Source organism: Phocoena sinus, chromosome X (genome assembly GCF_008692025.1).
Source record: "Phocoena sinus isolate mPhoSin1 chromosome X, mPhoSin1.pri, whole genome shotgun sequence".
Lineage (NCBI taxonomy): Eukaryota > Metazoa > Chordata > Mammalia > Artiodactyla > Phocoenidae > Phocoena > Phocoena sinus.
Window position 1 is genome coordinate 13,022,259 of NC_045784.1, and position 16,144 is coordinate 13,038,402.

At 39.7% G+C, this 16,144-nt stretch overlaps 1 long non-coding RNA gene across 1 annotated transcript in view; it reads left to right on the forward strand.

Moving 5' to 3' along the window:
• Positions 1 to 10,413, forward strand: part of LOC116747932 — a 68,423-nt gene extending 58,010 nt beyond the window's left edge. The window contains exon 3 of the long non-coding RNA XR_004348138.1: positions 10,344 to 10,413. This is a non-coding gene — a long non-coding RNA (uncharacterized LOC116747932). The remainder of the gene's footprint in view (positions 1 to 10,343) is intronic.
• The last annotated feature ends 5,731 nt before the right edge of the window (positions 10,414 to 16,144 follow it).

A 16,144-nucleotide genomic window follows, 5' to 3' on the forward strand; every position in this document is an offset into this window, starting at 1 on the left:
CATTGGCAGGCGGACTCTCAACCACTGCGCCACCAGGGAAGCCCTACATTTTAAAAAAATTCACTCTGGAAGATGCCTGCCTTCAAATCACTGGCTAATGTGAAATTCATAAGAATTTTGTTATGATAGAAAAATGTTATATTGGACAAAATCATTCAGAATAGCTTCTTTTTTCTCACTGGTATTTTCATGGTAGAGGATATACATTTTTTCCTCCTCCAAGGAAAACATGTAGTAATTTTATCCCAGAAGCCTACATTCTAATTGTATTAGACTATCTCTCTAGCATTGTCATTCCATTAGAGAATTTGATGATACATGCAAATACACCAATCTAATGGTCTATTATAAAAGAAATGACTGACTGTTACCATTTGTTTCCAGCAATTTATATGATTTCTCACCTCCTGCTGATAAAAAGTTCCAAAAGGTAGGAAACTCAATTTTTTTTTTTTAACAGCAAGGTGGGCCAGAGTGAAAAGGGAAGACTAAGAAAAAGTATTGCTGTTTCCTTGTATTTGCATTAAAATTTTTATAAACTTTCATAACCTGGCATAATTCTGAGCTTTTTCATTTGAAAGCCACCTAAAAGTAGTTACCTGTAGATTTTTTCTTTTGTTTTCTTTATCCATTCATCTGTTGATAGACATTTAGGTTGTTTCCATATCTTGGCTATTGTAAATAGTGCTGCTATGAACATTGGGGTGCATATATCTTTTCAAATTAGAGTTTTCATCTTTTATGGATATATGCCCAAGAGTGGGATTGCCCATATGATAACTCTATTTTTAGTTTTTTGAGGAATCTCCATACTGTTCTCCATAGTGGCTGCACAAATTTACATTCCCACCAACAGTGTAGGAGGGTTCCCTTTGCTCCACACCCTCTCCAGCATTTATTATTTGTAGACTTTTTGATGATGGCCATTCTGACTGGTGTGAGGTGGTACCTCATTGTATCGATAGTTTCAGTTTGCACTTCTCTAATAATTAGTGATGTTGAGCATCTTTTCATGTGCCTGTTGGCCATCTGTATGTCTTCTTTGGAAAATGTCTATTTAGAACTTCTGCCCATTTTTTGATTGGGTTTATTATTATTATTACTATTATTTTTGATATTGAGCTGCATGAGCTGTTTGTATATTTTGGAAATTAATCCCTTGTTGGTCACATCATTTGCAAATATTTTCTCCCATTCTGTAGGTTGTCTTTTTGTTTGATTATGGTGTCCTTTGCTGTGCAAAAGCTTTTAGTTTATTTAGATCCCATTTGTTTATTTTTGTTTTTATTGTCATTACTCTAGGAGGTGGATCAAAAAAGATCTTGCTGTGATTTATGTCAAAGAGCGTTCTGCCTATGTTTTCCTCTGAGAGTTTTATAGTGTCCGGCCTTACATTTAGGTCTTTAATCCATTTTTTTTCTTTAATCCATTTTGAGTTTATTTTTGCATATGGTGGTAGAGAATGTTCTAATTTCATTCTTTTATGTGTGGCTGTCCAGTTTTCCCAGCACCACTTATTGAAGAGACTATCTTTTCTCCATTGTATATTCTTGCCTCCTTTGTCATAGATTAGTTGACCATAGGTGTGAGGCTTTATCTCTGGACTTTCTATCCTGTTCCATTGATCTATATTTCTGTTTCTGTGCCAGTAGCATACTGTTTTGATGACTGTAGCTTTGTAGTATAGTCTGAAGTCAGGGAGCCTCATTCCTTTAGCTCTGTTTTTCTTTCTCAAGATTGCTTTGGCTATTTGGAGTCTTTTGTGTTTCCATACAAATTGTAAAGTTTTTTGTTCTAATTCTGTGAAAAATGCCATTGGTACTTTGAAAGGGATTGCATTGCATCTGTAGATTGCCTTGGGTAGTATGGTGATTTTAACAATATTGATTCTTCCAACCCAAGAACACAGTATCTTTCCATCTGTGTAGAGTTCAATTTCTTTCATCAGTGTCTTATAGTTTTCAGAGTACAGGTCTTTTGCCTCTTTAGGTAGGTTTATTCCTAGGTATTTTATTCTTTTTGATCTGATGGTAAATGTGATTGTTTCCTTAATTTCTCTTTCTGATATTTCATTGTTAGGGTATAGAAATGCAACAGATTTCTGTATGTTAATTTTGTATCTTGCAACTTTACCAAATTAACTGATGAGCTCTAGTAGTTTTCTGGTAGCATCTTTAGGATTTTCTATTTATAGTATCATGTCATCTGCTAACAACGGCAGTTTAACTTCTTTCTTTCCAATTTGGATTCCTTTTATTTCTCTTTCTTCTCTGATTGCTGTGGCTAGGACTTCCAAAACTATGTTGAGTAAAAGTGGTGAGAGTGGGTACTTTTGTCTTGTTCCTGGTCTTAAGTGGAATGCTTTCAGCTTTTCACCATTGAGTATGATGTTAGCAGTGGGTTTGTCATATATGGCCTTCATTATGTTGAGGTATGTTCCCTTTATGTCCACTTTCTGGAGAGTTTTTATCATAAATGGATGTTGAATTTTGTCAAAAGCTTTTTCTGCATCTGTCAAGATGATCATATGTTTTTTATTCTTCAATTTGTTAATGTGGTATATCACGTTGATTAATTTGCAGATATTAAAAACCCCTTGCATCCCTGGGATAAATCCTACTTCATCATGGTGTATGATCCTTTTAATGTATTGTTGGATTTGGTTTACTAATATTTTATTGAGGATTTTTGTGTCCATGTTCATCAGTGATATTGGCCTGTGATTTTCTTTTTTGTGTGCTATCTTTGTCTGGTTTTGGTATCAGGGTGATGCTGGCCTCATAGAATGAGTTGGGAAGTGTTCCTTCCTTTGCAGTTTTTTGGAATAGTTTGAGATTGATGGGTCTTAACTCTTCTCTAAATGTTTGGTAGAATTCACCTATGAAGCCATCTGGTCCTGGACTTTTGTTTTCTGGGAGTTTTTAAATTACTGATTCAGTCTCATTACTGGTAATTGGTCTGTTCATATTTTTATTCCTTCCTGGTTCAGTCTTGGGATAGTGTACCTTTCTAAGAGTTTGTCCATTTCTTCTAGGTTTTCCATTTTATTAGCATATAGTTGTTCATAGTAGTCTCTTATGATCCTTTGCATTTCTATGGTGTTGATTGTAACTTCTCCTTTTTCATTTTGATTTTATTGATATGGGCCCTCTCCCATTTTTTCTTGATGAGTCTGGCTAAAGGTCTGTCAATTTTGTTTGTCTTTTCAGAGAACCATCTTTTAGTTTCACTGATCTTTTCTATTATTTTTTAGTCTCTATTTCATTTATTTCTGTTCTGATGTTTATGATTTCTTTCCTTCTACTAACTTTGGGTTTTGTTTGTTATTCTTTCTCTATTTGCTTTAAGTGTAAGATTAGCTTGTTTATTTGAGATTTTACTTGTTTCCTGAGGTAAGGTTGTATTGCTATAAACTTTCCTCTTAGAACTGCTTTTGCTGTGTCCCTTTGGTTTTGGATCATTGTGTTTTCATTGTCATTTGTCTCTAGGTATTTATTTCCTCTTTGATTTCTTGTTAGCCATTGGTTGTTTAGTAGCATATTGTTTAGCCTCCATGTGTTTGTGTTTTTTGCAGTTCTTTTCTTGTAGTTGATTTCTAGTCTCATAGCATTTTGGTCAGAAAAGATGCTTGACATGATTTCAATTTTCTTAAATTTACTAAGGCTTGTTTTGTGACCTAGCATGTGACCTAGGTCCTGGACATCCAGGATGTGAACATCCTGGAGCATGTTCTGTGTGCACTTGAAAAGAGTGTATTCTGCTGCTTTTGGATGGAATGCTCTATATATCAATTAAGTTTGTCTGGTCTAACATGTCATTTAAGGCCAGTTTCCTTATTGATTTTCTGTCTGGCTGATCTGTCCATTGATGTGAGTGGGGTGTTAAAGTCCCCTACTGTCATTGTGTTACTGTCGACTTCTTTTATGTCTGTGAATATTTGCTTCATATATTTGGGTGCTTCTATGTTGGGTGCATATATATTTACAATTGTTAGATCTTCTTGGATTGATTCCTTGATCATTACATAGTGTCCTTTTTCATAACAGCCTTTATTTTAAAGTCTATTTTGTCTGATATACTTATTGCTACACTGACTTTCTTTTGATTTCCACTTGCATGGAATACCTTTTTACATTCTCTAACTTTTAGTCTGTGTGTGTCTCTAGATGTGAAGTGAGTCTCTTGTTGGCAGCATACATACGAGTCATGTTTTTGTATCCATTCAGCCACTCTGTGTCTTTTGGTTGGATAATTTAGTCCATTTATATTTAAGGTAATTATTGATTTATATGTTCTTACTGCCATTTTGTTAATTGTTTTGGATTTGTTTTTATAGGTCTTTTTTTCCCCTTTCTTCTTCTTTTGCTCTCTTCTCTTGTGATTTGATGACTATCTTTAGCGCTATGTTTGGATTCCTTTTTCTGTTTTTGTGTGTATCTCTATTACAGATTTTTGGTTTGCAGTTACCATGAGGTTTTTGTATAGCAGTCTATATGTGTGTGTGTGTGTGTGTGTGCGCGCGCATGCGTGTGTATGATTGTTTTAAGTTGCTTATCTCTTAATTTCAAATAAATTTTTAAAACCCTGCATTTGTATTCTCCTCCCCTCATGATTACTCTTTTTTTTTGGCCACAAGGCTTGTGGAATCTTATTCTCCTCCTCCTCTTTGATTTCTTCAGTTAGCCATTGGTTGCTTAGAAGCATATTATTTACCCTCCACATGTTTGGGTTTTTTGCAGTTTTTTTCTTATAGTTGATTTCTAGTATCATAGCATTTTGATCAAAAAAGTGCTTTGGCATTCTTTTTGATCCCCTTCTCAGTGGAGCTATCTGTACACCAAGTGCAAACAAACAGAGGGGTGTAGGTAAAAATCAGCTCAGAGAGGGGAAAAAGAAAAACTTTTGAAAGGATTTCGTTTTTCCAAGAAATCAGTAGAGTCATCATCCCTTTCTGCCTCTAAGCTATTGGACATCTTCCAGTTGAGAGATCTTAACTCCTTTTCCTAGATATGACTTGACATGCAAATACAGTACCAGAACTTGGTTGAGAGTCACTTATGATAGCAACTTATAAATTGCTGGGCAGGGTCCATGTCTTATTTATCTGTTTGTTCTCCAGACCTAGCATAGCGTAGAACGCCAAATGAACTCAGTTTCTCAAATTGAATCCAACAAGCCCAACCCTTATCACTATCTTTATCCCTAGTAGCTATGATAACATACGGCAGGCAGGACGAGTCTACTGATAGGAAGTAACAGATAGCTACTTAAAGAAATATACACTAAGGATAGGAATAGGAATCAGGGAACACATTAAAAAATCAACAAATCTCACGCTGGTTCCAGTGTACCACATTGGAAGGACCATAGAAGAAAAGGCTGGGGTTATATCGGTTAGATCCTAATAATAGAGGTAGTTTGGAATGCACCTGACACTAGCTACCAGCTATTTATGGTCCTTCCAGTTCATCTACTTGGATGTAATATTTGGGAAAATATCTGTGGAAGGGATTGATCCACATAACTACAGCAAAGTAAGAGCTGTGCCATCTCTGCTTTACTCTCCTCTGTCAGCAAACTGGCTCTCTTGACTGTTCCATGAACATGGCAGAAGATGTCTGTCCCTATCATTTCTAAATTTACATCTCCTTGGGATTTCCCTGGTGGTGCAGTGGTTAAGAATCTGCCTGCCAATGCAGGGGACATGGATTCGAGCCCTGGTCCGGGAAGATCCCACGGGCCGTGGAGCAACTAAGCCAGTGCACCACAACTACTGAGCCTGCACTCTAGAGCCCATGAGCCACAACTACTGAAGCCCATGCACCTAGAGCCCATGCTCCGCAACAAGAGAAGCCACTGCAAGGAGAAGCCCGCGCACCACAACAAAGAGTAGACCCTGCTCGCCGCAACTAGAGAAAGCCTGCGCACAGCAACGAAGACCCAACACAGCCAAAAATAAATAAATAAATGAATAAATTTATAAATAAATTAATTAATAAAATAAATTTACATCTCCTTTATTCAGATGTCCAGTGGAGACAGGTGTGATCTTGATTCCAGATCCCAGTTCTCAGAAGAGAGAAATGGGTCTGTTCAGCTTGGTTTAGTTTCTATCCCTGACCCAATATTCAAGGGTCAGGGATGCATTAGGTAGTTAGAAATACGACTCAGGAAGCACTCTTGTCTGGGAGAGCAGTTCTCAGAGAGGGAAGCTGGTGGGGTGGGCAGATAGCCTAGAAGGCCTCTAATATAATGGAAAAAAAAGGAAAAAAAGAAAATTTACTTCTCCTCAGAGAGGAAAGAAAGTACAGAATGAACAGGTTATATGGACAAGGCAACCAATAAACAATATGTGCAAATTTATGGAAGGCAATTGAACTGGATCAGTGGCTGTCATTAATATAATAGATTCATCTAGTAGCAGAGGAAAAACCTCACCAGCCTTTTTACATTAAAACTTTCTTCTCAGAACCAAACCCGAGAAATGGCTGGGAAAAAGAATACCTGCCCAGTATTCATACCCCTTCTTCTATGAAAAGAGTTGGTGAATTTTTCTGCACAGCTTAAAGAATGAATTCCTCAGCCTCCTGTGTAGCAAAGTGTCGCCCATGAGTTGTATCTTGAAATTGTCTGCATACAGTGGTACTTCCCAGGAATAGTTACTTTTGTTTGTTTTTTAAAGGGGCACGTAGCTAGCGTGTATGTCTCTTTCTGTTTTCACTTCTTCCCCTCCATCCTAACTGGAATACAAACATGATGATTGGATTCCCAGAATCCATTCTGGAACATGAAGTGACCTGAGGATGGTAATCATACTCTAAGAATGAAGGAATAGAAATATAGTAGGTGACTGGGTCCAGGATGATACTTTAGAGCTATTATATTGGGTTGGCCAAAAAGTTCTTTCAGGTTTTTCCATAAGATGTACAGAAAAACCCAAACGAACTTTGTGGCCAGCCCAATACTATCACTGCACTGCTTAACTACAGACTTATTTTATATAAGAGGGAAATAAACCTCTGTCTTGGTTAAACCATTTTTTTAATCTCCAGTCCCCATAACTAGCAGCTGAATATAAATCCTAACTTGGTTAATGAGCCTCTATTCAATGGGGGAGCATTATGTGATTGACTGATGGTGACTGATAAAAACAAAATTTATGACAAGGCCCATCATGGAGACTAGTTTTTTTCTGGTCCTGATCCTTTATGTTTTCATAGTGGCTAAAATCTATTAAAACAAAAAGATATACAGATAAGATGGATAAGCTCATGTTACCTTTAAAAGAACACTCTGTAGAAGCGATGAGAATGTGCTTTGAAGAACTGTGGGGAGTATAACTGACTGATGGCCCCAGCTGCTGGGTTCTGAAATCCATCCCCAAGTTTGAACCAAGGCCTTGCCTCCCAAGGGGTGCTCCCAGCCAATGATGTGTGGCAGAAGTACCAAGGCAGGTTTTTTTCTGGACGGACATGGGATTCCTCCAATGGCCAGCTTTGGCTTGAGGACTCCCTGATGGCCTTGCCAAACCTTCCTTAGACTACATGGCAGCACACTTCTGCCCAGCCTTCTCCCCCTCACTTCTTCGCTCTGGGTCAGCCTCACGTCGTGGTCTCATGACCCTCTAGCTTTCCTGGCTCACTCTGCATTTTCTTACATGGACATTTCTCTTAGTAAAATCCTTGTATGTTTAATCTTATCTTGGCATATGCTTCTATGAGAACGTGGACTAATACACTCATTTGAAAAAGCTAAACGTTTTCTCCATTCTTGCAGCCAATGTATTTTATGGGCCCAATTTATGCAAGGATAGATGGTTCTTGGGCAAAAAAGTCATGGAATGTCAGGATCTCCCCTCTTCTTTACTTTTCTGTCTTTAAAATGAAGAAAAAATGGGGGAAAAGGAATAATCACCTATAGCAAATTTTTAATGGAGGCTTCTGGTAGTGTGCTGTGCTCAGAAGCCTAAGATACTGAGAAGAATGACAGATACTATAATGTAGTCTCTCTTCTGCTAGCTCATAATTTGGTTGAGAGTATGAGACAGTGGAGAGAGGCTCTGCCCTACACAGTGTTCACAAAACAAGGCATACCTAGCTCTGCCATCTTTCATACGTGGGATGTAAGAGGGTGGAGGATTACAAGGGAGGATTTTATAAGCCAGGCCCAAAAGTGGGGTGTATAACTTCCTGCCTACATTCCATTGGCCAGGAATCTGTCACGTGGGAGGCTGGGAAATGCAGTCTACCTGGGAGCCAAGGAGGATACGGAAATGGGTTTGGGGAACAGTTAGCTAGTTCCTGCCCCAGCCACTTAGAAGAGGAACAACGGGGCCTTGGTTTCCTCAACAGGGGAGTTTCTTTTCACAAGGACCTTTCCACATAGTGCTCTCTCTTTATCGATACTCTGGCTGCATCACTTCATTAGAAAGTATAAATTTTTAAGGGGAGATAGAATATAATAAAATATTGTATAGTAGTTAAACTGTCTTAACACCACTTGATTTACTTGGAGGTTTGTTATGCAATCAAGTATTCCCAGACTCTTTTGAACAGATTGCAAAGCTGCCTGATCAAAATTCTCATTTCTTATTTATAGGCAAATTATAGTTCAGATCCAGATGTTGAATGGGGGAGCAGGTAGGAAATGTTATCTTGTGCTTCATAGGCATGTCAAGTGAAAAGATGAATTATATTTTCTTTTAAGATGCAGAAATCGATGGATATGAATTGGACCCTGAATGAAAATATATTTAGGATCTAATCAAATTTCTATGAATTTGGATACAGCAAGGCTATTTTGTAAATTCAAGATCTATTTCAATATGATAATAGTGCTCTGTACTAAACATCACTCAAAGATGGAAATTTTATTTTTAGCAGTGCATCAAACCAAATCCACCCTTTACTTTGTTTTTTGTTGTTGTTGTTTTTTTTTTTCCGGTACACGGGCCTCTCACTGTTGTGGCCTCTCCCGTTGCAGAGCACAGGCTCCGGACGCGCAGGCTCAGCGGCCATGGCTCACGGGCCCAGCCGCTCTGTGGCATGTGGGATCTTCCCGGACCGGGGCACGAGCCCGTGTCCCCTGCATCGGCAGGCGGACTCTCAACCACTGCGCCACCAGGGAAGCCCCACCCTTTACTTTGAATATTGCAAATATGGGGGGATAGGGTAGGGAAAGGAACATGTGTAAAATGTTCTCAATAACATTTAATTTAACATCTGCCTAGACTGTCAATATATATTTTTCTAACTTGTATTAGCTATTTGGCAGTTCCAGCTGCTCAGTAACAGTTGTAGGATATCAGTTTCTCCAGATTGCTAACTACTGCATGAGACCCACACAAAGTCAGAATTAGATTAAAAATGACATTTGTAAAAGGATAGCAGAGTAACCCAAAACACCATTTTTTAGTTTGTTTCCACCATACTTGCAGTTAAAGAAATTCTCTTGCCAGTAACACTTTATGAATTCAGCACTTTAAATTCAGAAAGGGTCTTAAAGGTCAACTAGTCCAACCTTTTCATTTCACAGTTGAGAGAACTGAATCTCAAAAAAGCTGAAGGTTATGTAGCTAATTAGTTACATGGCCGTGTTTAGAAGCTAAGTCCATCCATCCATCCATCCATCCATCCATCCAACTATCCAATCAACAAATACGTATTAAGTGCCCACTGTCCAGACACTGGCTTGATGCTGAGGATACAGTGATAAACCAAACCAGACATGGTTTCTTTCTTGTAGAAAAGACAAACACTAATCAAATGGTTATATGTATATGTTGCCACGAAGGAGAACTACAGTATGTATTGAGAGCATATAGCAGCGGCTGACCTTGTCATGAAGTTTATGCTGGGAGATGAAATTTGAGTGTGTGTGAACTAGGTGAAGAGGAGGAAGAATGCACCATGGAAGCCCACGTGCTGTGATAGAAGTAAGAATAGCATATTTGATGAGCTTGCAATAGGCCAATGGAGCTGGGGTGCAGAGAGCAAGTGAGAAAATGATTCAGGATGGGGCTGAAAGATAGGCAGAGGCTATAGAAGGAGACCATCTCTTGTCCTGAAGAGCTGATGTAAGGATGTGAGGTTTGGACTTGAGCTGCCATTTTGCTGCAGTGAGGGGCAAGCCAAGGGATCAGCATGAAAGCCCTGAGGATGGTGCCAACAGCATGGAAGGGTGAGAAGAAACTACATAGTGAGAAACCAGGTCCTTGGTGGCACTGCCTGAGCTACACGGTCAAATCTCACATGAATAAAGAATTAGTGCGGTACCACTTAGTTGTGGTTTTTATGATTTAAGTATTTAAATAGGTTTTTTTGTCACTTGTTTCCCTCAAATAGGGAGTCAGCCAAATAAAAATGGCAACCAGGGCTTCCCTGGTGGCGCAGTGGTTGAGAGTCCGCCTGCCGATGCAGGGGACACGAGTTCGTGCCCCGGTCTGGGAAGATCCCACGTGCCGCAGAGCGGCTGGGCCCGTGAGCCATGGCTGCTGAGCCTGCGCGTCCGGAGCCTGTGCTCCGCAACGGGAGAGGCCACAACAGTGAGAAGCCCACATACCGCAAAATAAATAAAAATAAAAAATAAAAAAAAATTTAAAAATGGCAACCACCGTGTACTTGTTGAGACGTTTGCCATTTTTTTTTTTTTTAGCAATTAATGAATACTAGCTGCATTGAATGCTTACTTCCATTATTGTGTGGGTGTGTGGAATGCTTTCTATGTCAATTTATTTTTTTTTTTTTGCGGTACGCGGGCCTCTCACTGTTGTGGCCTCTCCCGTGGCGGAGCACAGGCTCCGGACGCGCAGGCTCAGCGTCCATGGCTCACAGGCCCAGCCACTCCGCGGCATGTGGGATCTTCCCGGACCGGGGCATGAACCCTTGTCCCCTGCATCGGCAGGCGGACCCTCAACCCCTGCACCACCAGGGAAGCCCTCTATGTCAATTTAAATCCTACTCACCTTCAAAGCCCAGGTTAACTTCCCTATCTTTCAGGAGGCTGAACAGTTACCTTCATCCTCTTTTCAACAGCTTCTGTCCTTCCTGTTGGTCCATTAATAGTGTGACTCAATCTATGTGATCTTGTATTTTATTTTGTTTTATTTTATTTCATTTTATTTTATCTTGTTTTTTTAAAGACTAACTCCTTCTGACCCATTTTTTTAAATTGAAGTATACTTGATTTACAATGCTGCATTAGTTTCAGGTGTACAGCAAAATGATTCAGTTATATATACACATATATGTATGTATATATATATATATATATATATACACACATATATGTGTATATATAATATACACACACACACACACACACAGACACACACACACATATGTATATTCTTTTTCAGATTCTTTCCTGTTGTAGGGTATTACAAGGTATTGAATACAGTTCCCTGTGCTATACAGTAAGTCCTTATTGTTTATCTATTTTATATACAGTAGTGTGTATTTGTTAATCACTGACTCCTAACTTATCCCTCCCCCCACCTTTCCCCTTTGGTAACCTTAAGTTTGTTTTCTATGTCTGTGAGTCTATTTTTGTTTTGTAAATAAGTTCATTTGTATCATTTTTTAGTTTCCACATATAAGTGATATCATATGATATTTACCTTTCTTTGTCTGACTTACTTCACTTAGTATGATAATCTCTAGGTCCATCCATGTTGCTGCAAGTGGCATTATTTCATTCCTTTTTATGGCTGAGTAGTATTCCATTGTGTGTGTGTATATATATATATATATATATATATATATATATATATATATATATACACACACCACATCTTTATCCATTCATCTGTCAGTGGCCATTTAGGTTGTTTCCATGTCTTGGCTATTGTAAATAGTGCTGCTATGAACACTGGGGGGCGTGTATCTTTTCGAATTAGAGTCTTCATCTTTTCCAGATATATGCCCAAGAGTGGGGTGGTTGGATCATATGGTAACCCTATTTTTAGTTTTCTAGGGAACCTCCATACTGTTCTCTATAGTGACTGCACCAATTTACATTGCCACCAAGAGTGTGGGAGGGTTCCCTTTTCTCCACACCCTCTCCAGCATTTGTTATTTGTAGACTTGTTTTTTTTTGGCTGTGCCGCATAACTTATGGGATCTTAGTTCCCTGACCAGGTGTTGAACCTGAGCCACGGTAGTGAAAGCGCCAAGTCCTAACCATTGGACTGCCAGGAAACTCCCCATTTGTAGACTTTTTTATGATGGCCATTCTGACTGGTATAAGGTGATTTTGACTGGTAGTGATTTTGAGTATTTTTTTCATGTACCTGTTGGCCATCTGTACGTCTTCTCTGGAGAAATGCCTCTGACCCATTTTTTCCAAAGAACATTCTTGTATTTTAATGTCAGTGCTTCACCTGCCTTTTTCTCCTTTGCATATTTTCAAGTATTACTTTTCAAATTTTGGGACACGTAAGACTCACCTTTGGGCTTGTTAAAAGGGCAGATTCTCTCCTATCATAGGTGCACATATGGAAAAACACGGTACATTAGGTATTGTATAGTGTAGGTGCTTAGTGCCTAAATCATGAGTTGAATTGAATGAAAAGTCCACAGGGATGTGATTTGGGGATTAGCAGAAAGGTTTCTCCTGTAAGGCTCTAGAAATGGGCACCTCCTTCAACTTGTCCCCAGTGATCTCATAACTAGGCTGAGTATCAAGGTCAAGGTACTGTGTACTTAAAAGGCAGCCAAAATTTTTGATGACCTTAGCTAAAACTAGTGAGAGAAACCAAACCTCATCCCTCACATTCTGCATTAATAAGAACCACAGTGTCAGGAGTTCTTGACGAATAATGTATATTTCACCTGTTATTCATTCATTTTTCGTTTCTGCCCAAGCACCTTTACTTCCTTTACTTTTGAGCTCTGATCCGTTCCCACTGATTTTTGGTTTCTGTTCTAATGGGAAGCACCTTGGTCTAATGGGGAGCGGCCAGGATTCTACCTAGAACACAGCTTTGTCTCGGCAAGTTGTTCGTTTCTTTCTCTCTCCCTCTGGCCCAGGCGAGCTCTGCCTCATCCACCCCTGCCTCTTATCCACACACACAGCCTCTTTCCTGTGTTTGCTACAGAGAAAGACAATTTTCCAGCTTCTTCCAACCTAATCTTGTTTCTTTGACACATACGTACGTACACACACACTTGGCTTTTCTCAATTTCATATGTGAAAATTGACAAGTTTAACAAAAGAATGGAGAAGTTAAAAAACTAAGAAGTCTTAAAAGCCCTGGTAATAAGGGTCTGTTTTCATTGCCTTCTCTTTACCCCACTGGTGATGAATGGCTTCCCACCATGGAGTTATAGAGATGGCTGAACACACAGCATCCACCACTGGAGAGATGAGATGGACAATGGTTTATTAGTCACACATACTCACAGTCTGGGGCAGGAGGATCCCACGTGCCACGTAGGGCTACATGGGAGTTATACTCAGAAGCAGAGCGAACAACCAGGGACTGTGAGAGGCAGGCTTCATGGTATCAAGAGGGTGAGGTGTACCCTGGCTTCTGTAGGAGGATGTGATTGGCTTGTTCGAATAGTTCTGAGGGCTGCAGGGAACTGTTCTTGGTTTCTGTGATAAGGAGAGTTGTTTGGCTGGAGGATCTTTGTGGCAGAGTAGGGAGAGGCACTTGCAATTAGGCTATTTGAGACCCGGCTGATTTCACCAGATCTCAAGGCAGCGCATAATATTAATTTTAGGCCTTCACCACAGGGTCTAGTTTTTAAAAGAAATCTAAACAGGGCCAGTCTATGTCTTTCTGGCTCCTGGTTTGTCTCCTCAGTCTTAGTTTGGGAATAGACTCACCCAAGTAATTTTCTGTCTTTTCAGATTTTGTATCACCACTTTCCTCTGTAAGCCTTCGGGGGTGGATTATGTCAAAGGTCCTTTGCTTTTGTGCTTGCTCTAAATTTGAATGATTAAGCAATAACGATGAAACTGGATTGAATGTTTATACACTTAACTTTGAAGCTCTCTACCTCCTCTCTTAGGTAGGGTTCCCTAGAAGCAGAGCCTGAAGCAGGAAGTCGGGCGCATTGCGGGGAGTGCTCTTCAGGAAGAACCTGGGAGGGAGGGAGGGAAGCAGGAAAGGAAAGGGGTGGGGGAAGGTGAGCGAGGACACGCGCGGTCTTGCTTCCTTAAAGAGAGGCTCTGAAATACAAACCACACCTTGGAGTTATCCCTGCCTTGAGAGGAGGGGTCTCTTTTGTACCCGCATATCAGTCAGTCTTTGTCTGTGGGCCATGGGGTGGGGTAACTTACTGGGGGGCATGGCTACCATCAGTCCGGGGCAGTTCTGCAGAGACGGAGGCAGCTGGGGTATCCACATTCTCCCCTGCTAGGGGATGGGTGCTCTGGCCTTGTAAAGGGAATCTGGTCAAGGTACCAAGTACATCTACTGCATATACTTCACCTACTCAACAACGCTAAGAGGCAGAAAGTATATCCACTGTATTTTTCAGATGAGAAAACTGAGGCATAGAAAAAGCCTGGCTAAAGTGAAGTCAGTATTCCAGCCCAGACAGCCTGGTGCCCATTTTCAGAGCATTGCTGGGGAAACATGCCTAAGAATTCTAGAGTCTCTTCTAGCTCTTCATTTTATGCTTTTAATTTTATTCAATTCATGAAATATGCATTGATCACCAGTATTGTACAGAGTTGTCTCACGGGAGAGTTTAGCTGAAGGCCCCAGTTACACTGCATCCTTCTCCACTGGAGGCTTTGATGTTGAAAGACCCTTGGACCCATTTTGTCCAACACTTCAAATTATATAATTAACTTTGCATACTTTGTTAGATTCAACCTCAAACTGTCTGATGAACCTGTCCTTCTTAAATCATTCGTGTGAGTTACCTGCTTTATAAAATATGTCTTTTAATGAGGAAATCTGACAATGGCTCTTCATTTAAGTCAGTAATTAAGGATATCATGGATAGGAACATTGTTTCAGCTGCCAGTGTTGTACCTTTTTATCCTTAAGCAAATAGCTTGGAAAGAGAGGCAGATGACTAAAGATATCTCTGAATAAGACTAGACAGTTAGCCTTCCTGGGTTTTTGGTACAAAAGGGAAATAACTGTGAACCAGGTGTTCTCTGTGAAAGAGGGTGATCCTTCTTTTTAGGACTTTACATCTTTGTTTGAAAAAAATGGGACAGGCTTCCATCAGCAGTGATCTCTGGGGAGGTGGGGAAGATTGCTAAGTAGGTTGTTTGAGCCATAAATTTTCAAAATTTTTATTTTATTTGTTTTAAAAATAGATAATACATCACATGGTTTAAAATTCAAAAGGGTATTATAGTAAAAAACCTCCTTCCCTTATTCTGCTGCTACCCACTTCCCTTTCCCAAAGGCAACTAGTGTTGTCAGTTTCTTGGTTATCTTTTCAGAGATGTTTTATGAATATTCAAGCAGGTACATGTAAATATTTGCTAAGATCTTTGAAAATTCAGTGGTGAGTGTAGAAATAGGAAAACCCATGTATTAGTTTCCTAAGACTGCCGAAACAAACTACCAGAGACTTAAGACAAAAGAAATGTATTCTCTTACATTTCTGGGGGCAAGAAATCCAAAATCAAGGTATCAGCAGGGCCATTCTTTCTCTCAAGGCTCTTGGGAACAATCTTTCTCTGCCACTGCCTAGCTTCTGGTGGTTTCTGGCAATCCTGGGCATTCTTTGGCTTGTGGACACATCACTCCAATATCTGCCTCTTGTCACGTGGCATTCTCCCTGTGTGTCTCTGTGTCCAAATTTCCCTCTTCTTACAAGGATACCAGCCACTGGATTAGGACCCACCCTAACCTAGTATGACCTCATTTTAATTTGATTACATCTGCCAAGACCCTATTTCCAAATAAGGTCACATTCACAGGTACTGGGAGTTAGGACTTGAGCATATCTTTTTAGGGGACATAATTCTACCTACTTCAATCCATAATGTTATAATTTCAAAGTTTAAAGCAGGCTTTGTAGAGAAGTAGAGTTCAGTTCACCTTTGGGATATGGAATGGAGCTGACAATTCTCTTGTTTGGGGGAAAGCAAATAGCCAGATGGATTTTTCTCTTTTGTAGACATGAAGCAAAGACACACAACAATAAATGAAGATTTCTAAGTCTCCAGT